A 13,960-nucleotide genomic window follows, 5' to 3' on the forward strand; every position below is an offset into this window, starting at 1 on the left:
AAGGATGTTCTCAGGATGAAAGATCTCCTCATACTTCCGCATGGCAGCCTATGGAGGCTTCTGCTACCCAGGTCACGTTCTAGTGACCGCACGGTCTAGAGGTCCTCCCGGACCACATGGGTCACTCCATAGCAGATAAGATTTTAAAAAAGAGCAGGTAAGCTGTAACGTATGTTGCAGAAATTCATGGAGATTTGGTATCTGCATCTCAGAGGTTTTGGGGGTCTTTTGTTTGGTTGGTTGGTTGTTTGTTTTCTCTGTTAGAAACGACAATTATATTGGCAAACAGGATCCTGGCCCAGCCTGTCATGCGGATGTACTGACTATCCTAACAATGCTCCCAATTCTGCCGAACTCAATCACCGTTTACGACACTGAGGGCAAGTTCACTGAGCATTGCAGTGTAGGCTGTGTAGGAAAGCTTTCTGTCCTTGCTGCAGTCCTAGTATCCACATCCTCCCCACCACTCTCCTACCCTAGTGATCTGCTCCGCACCAACCCACCACCTCATTACACACACACACACACACACACACACACTCGTCCGCCAGGCAGAGGAAAGGAAGACTCCTCCTTGACTTGGAGCTGTCCTCTGGTAGAGACCAAGTATAGAAACGGGAGCTCCTGCTACAGATGGTGGATGTGAGAGATGGGGATAAGCCACAGGCGTGGGGTCTGTGGGATGGGCACAGTAATGATGATAAAAGCTACCATCAGCTAAATATGAATGTCCCAGACTCTACGCCACATACTTCAGATGCACCGTCTTGCTGATTTGTCACCACCACCCACGGAGGCAGGAAATATTATCCTGATTTTACAAATGAAACTGAGGCTCAGTGAAAGGAAGCAGTTTGCCCAAGGTCTGACTCCAAAGCCCATGCTTTTAAATAATACATCTAAAGTCTGCTGCCGTATCTGGCAGCCTCTGACGTCTCAGCAGCAACAATTAAAAAGATGGGAGGGAAGGAAATTCAACAGTAAAGGGGATGATGGTGGAAAACCCTATCCCTGCAGAAGTAGAAATTTGGACCGTGGCTAGGAATGGGAATGAGCATTTTTGGCTTGTTTTCCATAATTTCAATACTGCTTTAAAAAATTAAATTGGTTTTCAGTAAAATGCTTGAAACGCTTCCTTCTGCTCTCTGTCATTAAGAATCACATCATAATAAATGACATTGCAAAAAGGACTCTAAAGCTTAGAAGTAAATACTACAGCTTCCTTAACTATTTTGAACAAAAGAAAAATGTTGTTTAAGCTAAAACCATATTGTTTTCACATCAATAAGAACATGTACTTGACTGAAATCAATCAAATTAAACATTCTGCATTTATATGGTGATATTATAAATTAACTGCCCCTCCCACAGACCAAGAAGAGGAAACATACGCTCACCAAACACACCCAAGCATGCACACACACACACACACACACCTGCTACTTTATGAGTTGTTTGCTACCCTTGTTAACTGAAACAGATGAAAAACCACATCAGACTCAGAGGGAGGAGAGTTTTGCAAGGGTTTGATTTATTTCAAGAACTAACTTTTCTCAAGCTGGGCATCCGGGGGAAAAAAAAAAAAAGAGTATTCTAAAGCATAGTCCTTAACCTTTTCACCCCCTTTCCTAATACGCAGACCTAACCAGTTGTTAGCAGGACTTGTCCTAGGGGCCTCATATGTCTTTGCAAGTATATCATCTCCCTATGGATTTTACTCTACAGTAAAACTTACCCATAAATGTCCCTTATATTCATCTTCATGGCTGGAACTAACGCCCTACAAGATTACACTCGGGACATTTCTTTCTAAGCAGAAGTGAACTCGATCTTTTTTGTAAAACCACCCTGGAGACACCCAAAGAATTCAGAAAGGTCCGCACTTCCTCCCACAATCACGCAGAGATGGATGCTAATTTCAAGATACAGCCTTGCCTCCTTTCTGCTCTCAATCACTTCTACGGAAATCAAACCTTTACACATTTGCTCTGCATCACTGTGCTGAGCAGGCCGGGATGCTGTTCTCTCCATCAGCCAGTCAGTCCGAGCAACTGCAGCATAGTCTGTGCTAAGGTTATATAATGACAGAACTGGCCCAAGCAACAGGGGGCTTGAAGGAGGGAGAGGAAAGGCATGAGTGCTAATAAAATGAAAATCATCCCCAGGAATCACTCTTCAGGACTTTGAACCAAAAAAAAAAAAAAAAAGGTAGTTTTACCTTAAATAATCAATGTAGAATATCAGTAGCTCTAAGGATAGGGAGGAAATCACCTAATAATATGCTCATTATTCACATATTTTTTTTCAAGTCCCCACTGAAAAGTGCCATCCCATTAGCAGGTTACAAGAGTGACATCTAGTGGACTCTTACACAATGACCAAAAGGATTTCACATGGACTTGAGACCAGGGCTTCTCAAAATCTAACATGATATCGAAATCACCGGAGGATCTTGTTAAGCAGCAGATTCTGGTTCAGTAGAATACACTAGAAACTATTATTTCTAACAAGCCACAGGTAACCATGGACCTTTTGTGGCAGGACCTAGAACATTTCGTACCTGCTTTTACCCTCAGGAGAGAAAAGAGGGAAGGGACATTTGAGAACTGTTTCCAGGATAAAATTAGGCCAAATGAATTAACATGAGTTTTTTAAGTTCCTAGTTCACTAGCCCAACTCAGCATGCACACTTACGAGCTCCTGCCTGCACAGAGGCCCAACACCCGTACTCCTCGTCTGAGTGCCAGGGACCAAACTAAGAAGGAAAAGACCTTCCTTCACAATCACATTTATTTATGACATGAGTTGCTCAAGTCTCCAACACAGGATCACTTCAGAACTTAACATCTTGCAAGTTTTCCTTTACTGTTATTATTTTATTTACCCAATATTGAATTATAATATAAAAGTAATTTGTACCGGGAGCGCCTGGGTGGCTCAGTGGCTTAAGTCTCTGCCTTTGGCTCAGGTCATGGTCTCAGGGTCCTCAGATCGAGCCCCGCATCGGGCTCTCTGCTCAGCGGGGAGCCTGCTTCCCCACCCCACCCCGTCTGCCTCTCTGTCCACTTGTGATCTCTCTCTCTCTGTCAAATAAATAAATAATCTTTTTTTTTTAAAGGTAATTTGTACCATATCAGAACTCAGTTCTTTTTCCCAGATGCCCTGCACCTGAGCAGGAAGCTGTCGGGGTATTGTCTAAGCGCCAAGCACAGCTACTCAGAATTTCAGCAATATTTGCCCTGGATACCCCAAGAACAGAACAGGATGTGTGACTACATCCAAATCCAGCCGTTTCCAGAATCTAGTCCTATGTGATTTATCTGAGCCAGAGAACCTTGACCTCCACGCATAGCCTCCAGGCGAGACCCTTGGCTGAAGGTCGGGTGTGAGGTCCTCCACAGAGCGGCTCTGCCAGGCCCCACTCGGACTCCTGCCAGGGCCCCCACCTCAGCGACAGTAGACCCTGTCTTTGGTTCGAGGTCACAGTTCGAGAAGCCATCACCATCTACGAAAAATCAGTCTCTCTTTCCCCAAACACACACACACACACACACAAACGTGTACAAAACCCACATTCTAGTCCAGTAAAATCATTTAGGACAAGTAGGTTGATCTAAGATGATCATTTCTTAAGCAGTGGAATTCCTATTTCAAACAAACACAAAAGTGTTTTGGCAGAAATGAACCTGGAATAGTTGGAGATCTGCCCACTTGATTTCTCCCCAGGCTGCCCCTTGCCCCACACCCCTGAATACTTTTCTTCATGCCCCAAACACTCCTTTCCACTCTAAATCCCACCCCCAGCTACCACCCAGTTTGAATCAGAAACGATGGCTCTCACAATAGCTAAAACCATCCCAAACTCCCTTATCACTCAAGGACAATATTGTTTTCATTACCCAGATGGAGCTAGAGATACCTGTCTCACTATAACTTGATTTAGTTATGATTCTAACAGTTTTAGCATCTGCAATCAAAGGATTTATTCAAAAGATGTACAACCTGATTTCCTTACAGAAATTTGCTTTTAAGTCATAATTAAGGATCTCTGTGATGAGTAAACAACAGAACTGTTTATATCTCTTCAATTACTCTTGGCAGTCCTAAAGGGGAAAATAGGTAGAGGAAAATGTCACATAATTCTTCCTCAAAAGGGGGATGAAGATAGAAAACGAAATTCATCATGCCCGTTTCAGTAAGTAGCACTGCATCGCTTGCCTGCATAGTTGGGAGCCCCTGCCTCGGTTAGAATTTCAGTTACGGCACTTACATGGGACCTGGGGCAAGTCAGTCATCTCTATCCTCACTCTCCTCATCTGAATAGAGGACAGAAGCAATACCCATTTCATGCAGCTGTTGTGAAGACTGAATTAAGATATGTAAGGTAGTTAGTAACTGTCATCATTCAATAAATGTTACCTCTAATGATTATTACAATTATTAATATAATATTATTAGGAATAGTGACTATTAATGTTCTTCTTTACCTGAATATTCACAATGGTGTTTGATTCTCTTGGATCATTTTAGCAAAATTTTTTTAGGTATTTATTATGCCTTTTTTTTAATTCAAGTGTAATTAACCTACAATGTTATATTAGTTTCAGGTACAGAATGTAACAACTCAACAATTCTATAAGTTTCTCCCCATTGTCAAGGTGAGTGAACTCTTAATCCCCTTAAACTCTAAAGAGTTTAAGTGAACTCTTTTTTTTTTTTTAAAGATTTTTATTTATTTGACAGATCACAAGTAGGCAGAGAGGCAGGCAGAGAGAGAGAGGAGGAGGAGGCAGGCTCCCTGCTGAGCAGAGAGCCCGATGTGAGGCTCGATCCCAGGACCCTGGGATCATGACCTGAGCCGAAGGCAGAGGCTTTAACCACTGAGCCACCCAGGCGCCCCTGAGTTTAAGTGAACTCTTAAACCTATACCCACACCCACCGCCCCTCTGGCAACCACCAGTGTGTTCCCTGTATTTAAGAGTCTGGTTTTTTTTCTTTGTCTTTCTTTCTTTGTTTGTGTTTTGTTTCTTAAATTTCACATATGAGCGAAATTATACGGTATTTGTCTTTCTCTGACTTATTTCACTTAACATTATACCCTCTAGGTCACCCACATCATCACAAATGGCAAGATTTCATTCCTTTTTTATGGCTGAGTAATATTCCAGTGTGTGTGTGTGTGTGTGTGTGTGTGCGCGCGCGCACGCGCGCGTGCGCACGCGCGTGTGTGTGTATATATACAGCACATCTTCTTTATCCAGTTATCAATGGTTGGGCACTTGAGTTGCTTCCATATCTTGGTTATTGTAAATAATGTGCAATAAACATATGGATACATATATCTTTCTAAATTAGTGTTTTCATTGTATTTGGGAACTACTGGATCATATGGTAATTTTATTTTTAATTTTTGGAGGAACCTCCATTCTGTTTTCAAAAGTGGCTGCACCAACTGGCATTCCCACCATCAAATTTTAGTGAAAATTGAGAGGCATAAACAACAAACAGTGCCATCAATTCTGCATATATGTTGAGAATACTGAGAATGCAAGAGAAGCTAATAAGATCCTAAATGAATTTCAGATATATTCCTTAGCGAACAGTGCCTATCCTTGTGTCTCTTTCTATTTTATCTCTTGGTGAAATGCATTTTAAAAATATATATATTTGGGGCACCTGGGTGGCTCAGTCATTAAGCGTCTGCCTTCACCTCTAGTCATGATCCCAAGGCCCTGCTTGGCAGGAGGCCTGCTTCTCCCTCTCCCACTCCCCCTGCTTATGTTCCTTCTCTCACTCTGTCTCTCTCTGTCAAATAAATAAAATCTCATATATATATATATATATATATATATATATATATATATATCAATTGGAGGCAATTCTGATTTTTAAAAATTATATTAGTTTTTGAACAGTCATAACTATGTTTATTCTTTGTGCAATATGATCTCCTTAAACATCACACTGTGTAATTTATTTTAAATTTGAGAATTTTATTTTAAATCAAGGTAAGCTGAACTTCGTCTCAGGAGAGGCCCAGAGGGTGGCAGCCGGTACGCCAGCAGCTGGCCTGTTTGCCATTTTTTTATCTGCCTGTCGGACTACCCAATTCTCTATATTCTCAGGACTGTGCGCCAAAGTCCTGGACACTTGGCTTCAAAGTAACCAGAACCTTCAAATTAAAAAAAAAAAAATTGTTTTGTTTTAACAAGAATCCAAAATTCAGAAGGACCTGAGGCACACATAAGCTTTTTTTCTTAATTTTTAATTTCTTTTCAGCGTAACAGTATTCCTTGTTTTTGCACCACACCCAGTGCTCCATGCAATCCGTGCCCTCTCCAATACCCACCACCTGGCTCCCCCAACCTCCCATCCCCTCCTTCAAAACCCTCAGATTGTTTTTTCAGAGTCCATAGTCTCTCATGGTTCACCTCCCCTTCCAATTTCCCTTAACTCCCTTCTCCTCATAAGCTTTAGAGCAAATATTCAACAGCTACCTTGCCAAAAGCTTTAGAACAAAGGGGATGGGAGAAATTCCGACAATTCCTGCCTTACTTTAAAAAAAAAAAATTCTTTGGAATATTCTAAGGTGTCAGTACTGAGTAATCCAGAAAATCCCAGTTTTCAGAAACCTGTGAGATGTAGCCTAATGTCTTCCCTATCACCAAAAGCACTTCTGTTCCAAGTGAATCTCTAGGCATTTTTAACAGGGTAGAGATTATCAAAGTTCACTGCACTTCAATGTTACAAGAACAGATGCTTAAAATACTCTATAGTTCTCTCCCTTTTTAAGACTGCAGGACAAATCAGCACAATGTTTGGTTCTCAAAGGGAGATATATCTTTTATAGAGGTAGGTTCCCATATTGTGGGCTTCTCAGAGATTACTTTGGAAAATCATTTTTGTCATGCTTCATTTTGTTAACCATGAATTTAGACTAAATCTCAATTAACTAGAAAATTCAGTAAACTAGAAGCCCTATTCCCTTTGACACAAGTAGGTGACATTGCTACATACGATTCTCCTCAAACTCTGTTTGTTTTAAGAAGTTGGTAGAAGAGTTCTCAGCACAAGGAGATTTTTTTTCCTTTTTTCTTTTACTCCCTCTCTCTTTTATTTATTTATTTATTTTTTGGGTAAATATAAGAAAAGATGTCTGTTAGCTGAATTATTGTAGTAATCATTTCACAATATATGTAAATCAAACCATCACACCGTATGCCTTAAACTTAAACAGTGATGTATATCAATTGTTTCTCAATAAAACTGTGGGGGAAAAGAATGCTACATTTCAGTAATGATTCAACTCAACTCAACTATAATTTCTTTAAAAGGTGATCTAAGAACAGTTTTTTAAAACAAACAAAGAAAAATACCACAGCATGTGGTATTCTCTCCTTTCCATTTGGAAAGAAAGAGAGAGAGAGAGAGAGAAAGAAGAAAGAAAGAAAGAAAGAAAGAAAGAAAGAAAGAAAGAAAGAAAGAAAGAAAGAAAGAAAGAAAGAAAGAAAGAGAGAAAGAAAGAGAGAGAGAGAGAAAGTAGAAATTCTCTTAAGAAAGAAATCCATCTGTGTATCTTTATTCTTTATTTACTCTGCCTCTTAGCTGCCACGGGTAGTCTTCACAGAGATTATTTTGTAGCTTCCTAGAAACTATTTTACAAAGTTAGAATCATTAGGTCAACTACAGAAATAATAATAGGAGCCACTTTCCACTGAATTCTTACAAGAGTCAGGTATGGCACAAAACACCTAGCGTACACCGTATCGTTTAATTCATTCAAAAAACATGGAAACAACTGTCATTATTGACCTTTCTGCATAGGAAGCAGCTAACACAAGGGATATTAAAAGACTTGTCCGAGATTTCAGAGTCAGTGAGTGGCAGAGCACACATCCTAACGGATGACCTGGAAGGCTTAGAGTCCTGGTGCTGATTCCAAAGCTCAAGTTCCCCCAGCTGTGCCTGCTGTCGGGCTTCTCAATGTCTTGAAATCAAGGGCCCAGTTCTTCCTCATCCGGAAGACTTCAGGAACTAAACCACTGCCTGCTTCACAGGGGACCCAAGAAATTGTTGCTTAACTGAAGAAGCAAAAGTCATTTTGAAAGCATAAATTGAAAACGTGGTAGGCAGAAACCTACAATTAACTGACCCCATAGGTCAAAATTTGAACATACTTCAAAGTCACTTATTGGGTTTGATACCTACTAGAGTTATGATAAGCAGGCCCTTTGTCAAAGAGATGATGGAAACGATTAAAAGAATTCTACCATCTATCAAAGAAACTAAAAGACAGGCATCCACAATGTATCAAGCACCAAAAGACTACTTTGGATATAGAAGAAAAGGAAACAAGCTCTGAAATATTAAAACCACGGTTCTGATCCAGGTTCTTTGGCTTTCTACCTATAGCCATAGCAAAGTTTCTTTCTCTCTCTTTGGTCTCCCTTTCATCAATATAAAATAGGAAAAAAAAATTATGTATATTATTATACATATATATAATATTATATATACATACATAAAATGGTTACAGAATGTATGTTCAATGAAAGCCTGCATGATTATTTTTACTGTTATTACCAATGCATCAATTAAATTAAAGATGTGATACAATCATATGCCTGTTAAAATCATACTTCCAAACTTCAGTGAATGCTTTAGTGTAACTATGGTTAAAAAAAAAAAAAGTCATGAAAGAAGAGGCACATGTATATCATTTACATTTTCACTTTTTGAAAAATCCTTAACATGGGTTAAAAAAAAGATTCCCAAGGTTACCTAATCTGTTATGATTTAACAGCATTTTAACGTTTCTAAGGAATGATAGCAAAGTGCTGCATCTCTTCAAACTTGGAATTTACTGCCTGTCTGAGTCTCTGCTTGTGCCAAATTAAATATACAGTATAATGTCCATACCAGAAATAACATAGCACAGCTTCCTGCTCTATTCCTTGGTTGAATGAGCCCAAACTGAGGAAAGGGAGACATGATTTTATTTAATCATCTGAATAATTGTATTCTTCAATTTCTTGAATTAGAAGGTACTCCAGAGCAGGGGGAAAAAAAGCTTTAAAAGAAATTGTCACATGAATTATCAGACCATTTAAAGGAAAAATTCTTTTTGAAGGCATTACCTTTGAAAGGCTCAAGAAAAAGTATATAAAGAGTCATGTTAATGAACTGCTCAGAAAGTCAACTTCCCCTAGCTACTCCGCAGCACTCAGACTGCTGAGGACTGAGGACTCCAACGTCTCTTGGCCTATGAGGTCCATGTAAACTGGAGACTAATGATTCTTCCCAGTAGGTACCAGCCAAACCGCTTTTGAGGAACTGGGTAATAGAAGAGCATGGAGAAATGGGATGGTAGATGGAAAAAGGTGCCCTGGGGGTTTAAGGAAGGTTGCTGGGTTTTTTTAAGGTGAAGGACATGGTCATATCATTATCCACTGATAGCAATGCGGGTATTAGAGGAGATAAAGTGCAGGAGCGATGCCTTTAGGTAGAGAAAATGTGGAAAGGGACAAGTCATTCATTGTGATGGGAAGGAATGAAGAGAACACACAAGTAGGGGTTTGGGGGGTATGGCAGAGGAAAGAGGAGATAGTTCTCTTCCGATTGTATCTATTTTCAGTGAAATAAGAAACCATCTTTGGCTAAGGAAGAGGAGGGGGGTGGGAAAGATCTGAGGAGAGAGAAGAAGTGAAATAGTCATCCCAGAGGAAATAAATGTATAGGTAGTGTGCCAGGACTGTGGGTAAGGCTGAGGGCCCACTTGAGAAAGATGGCCACGAGCTGGGAGTGAGGCTGTAAACGTGGTAGCTATGCTTTTCTCCAGCCATACGCTACAAATGAAGTTTAATTGGCAGTTTAATCGGATTTTGCCAGCTGAATACAAAGGAGACAGCATCGTCACCAATAATAATAAAGTCTCATCGGGAACCTTATTACTCACAGCGCAGCATCCGTATCACTGGGAATCAGGCAAAGCATCTTCATAAGATGTCTATTTAGAGACTCGGATGCATGTGAAAGTCTTAGAAATACCTGAGTGGTGGCCCAGTGAAAACAAGAAAAGTCATTAAGGATGTCACTGGGATGATCTAAGGGATTGTAAAGGCACCAAGATTGCTGGCAGAAGAAATGACTGGGTCAAAGGAAGAGATGCACAGAGCCATATGCGAATGACTGTCCAGGTGGTCATAAGATGACCTGGAAGGCTTGGAGTCCTGCTGGCGACTGAAGCAAATGTCTGAAGGATGATGGGATTGATGTTCTTTTAAGGGAAGGAGGTAGTTGAGGTTGTCTCATCCAGACTAGTCTCTTTAGCAGGTTATAGCGATCACGAGGGCGATTCTGTTGCTGAAGAAGCTGTGGTTTGACGAGGAGCACACAGAACCCCGTGAGCTCTCCCAAGACCTGCTGCAGACAGTAGAGACTGGGACAGAGATGGTCTTATCAGAAACAGAGAGAGCTGAGCAGGCTTCCATTAGATCCACATGCCAGCACTCTCCTTAGGGCACAGAAGCAGTATGTTGTTAAGCATTTAGCATAAAGGTGGCCACCCAAAGATCTGTGCTTGCATTAGCAAGCACAGTAATTCTGTTTAAGAGTAGAGAAATCCATTGATCTCAAAGAGAAGCAGAAAAGAAAAAAGGAGAGAAGGAGGAACAGAAACAACGGGGAGATTCATATGCTCTTCAGGATAATGAAACTCCCGAGTAGCAGCCCCAGCATATGGTGAAGAGAGGTGAAGCCTCCTATCCGAGACTGTACAAGTTTTTTCTATAAAGATCTCCCCCATTTTCTTTGAAAATATACAGTATAGTTTCCTCTCTTCGTGAGTCTATTTGTGAATGGATCTTCATCGAGACTGGAGAGAGGCTGAGGTTTCGGGAGGATCATGAGCCCCCAAAGCAGAGGAGGACATGCAAACACAGGGTGCTGGGATGTTGAAGAAATTTGAGAGAGAGTTTTGGATAAACGCAGGTTATGAAATTAGGGGGATTATGATGTTAATCCTATACATAAAGAGCATCGGCCCCACTGATTACTATCTTACACAATAAAACACATTCTTTTTGAAGACGGGCCAACTGCTTTCTCTGCACTCTCCTATCTCATCCCCCACAACCCTCCTGTCATTATCAATATAACTGAATGGCTAAGAAACATTCTGGGGTGCCTGGGTGGCTCAGTGGGTTAACCCTCTGACTTTGGTTCAGGTCATGATCTCAGGGTCCCCCTCAGAGCCCCACATTGGGCTCCCTGCTCAGTGGGGAATCTGCTTCTCCCTCAGCCTCTCTCTCTCAAATAAATAAGATCATATATATATAGAGAGAGAGAGACGTGAACATTATGTAATTTTTATCCCTTGGGCTATGTGTTTCTCAAGGGCAAGGCCTAATGGTAATGGAAACAAAGGAAGCACTGAAATCTACAAGTTCTTTTTAAAAATCTGAATTCTCGCAGAGCACCTGGGTGGCTCAGCTGGTCAAGTAACCAACTCTTGATTTCAGCTCAGGTCATGATCTCAGGGTTGTGAGACTGAGTTCCAAGTTGGGCTCCGCACTCAACATAAAGTCAGTTTGTCCCTCTCCCTCCCCCTCCTTGTTCTCTCTCTCTCTCTTCACGCCACCCCTTCTCTAAAATCAATCAATCAATCTAAAAATCTGAAAAGCATCCATCAATATATTCAACAAGTAGCAAAATGACTATCTCAATGCTGTCTACTTTTGTTTCGCTTACTCATTTTTAAAAAGTTGGCAAAGAATAGGGAGGAAAGAACACAAGTGGATAATCAACCTGAGAAGTTAAAAATTACATGTATGTAAAATAAAACACAAATCAAGGATCACTACTTTTCAGAAATTTATATTCATGCATTCGAGGTCTGTGATATTTCAGATGGGGTTCAACAAGAATTCAGGAGAGTGAGCGGGATACCCAACTAATTCCTGAGACCATCGGGGTCCTCCATTATAGACTTTCAGCTCAAAACGCAGACAACTCAAATTAGATGCAAAGCTATAATTATTATAGGAAACTGAATTATAATTATCCTGGCACTCACCCATAAAAATATTTCCCAAATCTATTTTAAATATTAAAAACAGACCAAGGTCTAGAAGCATATCTAGGATCCATCTTAGTATGCTAGTTTCATTCAAGCTGAATTTGCATTTGTTCCTTAATCACAGTGCTGAACCAGTCCTCCACCAAGAGGAAACAAATTAATTCTGAGTTCCTGAGTTAATTCTGAGATCCTAGTAGATCTTCTCTTATTTCTTACAGATAATAAAGCTGCAATCAACTAGATCCAATAAGCACAATATCCACTTTATGTGACTGGGACAATTCAAGCAAGAAAAGTATAGTTCTGTCTTTACAGAATACACACACACACACACACACACACACACACACGTACATACACAGAGTTTCCCGTATCTTTTGCCTACCATAATAAAAGCCGAGGATTCTAAATTTCTTTTTAACTCACAGTAAAATAGTTGAGACCACACCCAAGATGCCAGAGCTCTCAGTACAAACACTCAGGAGGGACAGCAGAGGTCTATACCAAACTCTTTTAACAGACGTTCTTTAAAAAAAAAAAAAAAACCTATAAACCTTATACTAGAACACAGTGAACACCTCCCACGTGAGTGATGTGGAATTATACTCTAAAGATTTCCAAGTCAAACACATTTTCTCCACACACCAAAAACTGAAGACTGAACTTCCGTTATTAGCAATGAATTCCTATGTGTTCCAACATTTCCCTCTGCTAAAATGCCTGTGAGAGGGACTTCCATCATCAACAATGAGGATCAGTTAGTTGATGCAACCCGATAGCTAGGAGCAGGTCTGAGGGAGACGATGTGGGTTGGAGTACAAGAAGGCACTGGAATCATAGCACTCTCTGGTCAAAGGCAGCAGATCTAAAAGATAACTCAACAAGGAGGAAGATCAGAGTTGGGATCCACCTACTCAATTCAGGTATCAAATTTGCTATCTGAGAAGGGAGAAGGCTAAAATTGCTGATCTCTAAAAGGTGCAAAATTGCCACTTTCGTGACACATGGTAGGCCTGGCTAAAAGAGTATAAGGCTCCGAAGTAGAGAACCAAAAAGTCACTAATGCTGGTCATAAAAGCACTGCTCAAGAAAAGAGGGCAGGCACTAAGGAAAATGTTCTACAACCGTAGCTATGTCAAAGGGCAGCTCTGCAGGGAAATCACAGTAACGCCTTAGGTGTAAAGAGACCATAAATAGAAACAGAGAAAAATTCTAGACTCACATTGGGTCACTGAATTGCTCAAATTTGCATTAAAAGAAATGGGAAAGAAACTAGTTTAGCTGAAGGAAATAATGTTCTTAAGACTAAAAGGATGATTAGCAGTGTTGATGCATTTGCTGGAAAATGCAAAATCCTGGCTTTGATGTGTTCCATCAAGAGCACGTGCTCCGAAATGGCCACAGTAAAATTTACCCCTTCATTCAATGGATATTAATACAGTGCCTGGTATGTGCTTCTGGTGGAAGCGAGAAAGGATACAGTGATGAAAAAGACACCTCTACTCTCAAACCTCCAACATCTGACAGAGGACATAACAAACAGCGGGACACACTACAACTGAGTCAAGCAAAGGTTAGGGGTTTGGAGGAAGAGTTAGAGTTTTTGTCCTCATTTTTATTTGTGAAGGATCACAGTTCCCTCACATATTCATTCACACTAGCCAACGTCAAGAATTTCTAAGGACAAGTTTAGACACTTAATGAAGAACAGCAGTTCCCAAACCATCTGCTTTGCTCTGAAAATAAAGATCCGTCACACGCAAATTTTCATTTTACTCCAACCCTGTGAGAATATTATTGTCAGCTGGGGTAGGTAACATTTGGTTTATAATTGACATGGTGAACAAACCATGCTTTATAAAATGGCTACAATCAGTGCTTCTT

General features: G+C 40.5%; 1 protein-coding gene across 11 annotated transcripts in view; it reads right to left on the minus strand.

Annotated features, from left to right (window-relative positions):
* Positions 1-13,960, minus strand: part of SUGCT (succinyl-CoA:glutarate-CoA transferase) — an 802,332-nt gene that overhangs the window by 580,875 nt on the left and 207,497 nt on the right. The window lies entirely within an intron of this gene.

This window comes from Lutra lutra, chromosome 11, assembly GCF_902655055.1.
Source record: "Lutra lutra chromosome 11, mLutLut1.2, whole genome shotgun sequence".
NCBI lineage: Eukaryota > Metazoa > Chordata > Mammalia > Carnivora > Mustelidae > Lutra > Lutra lutra.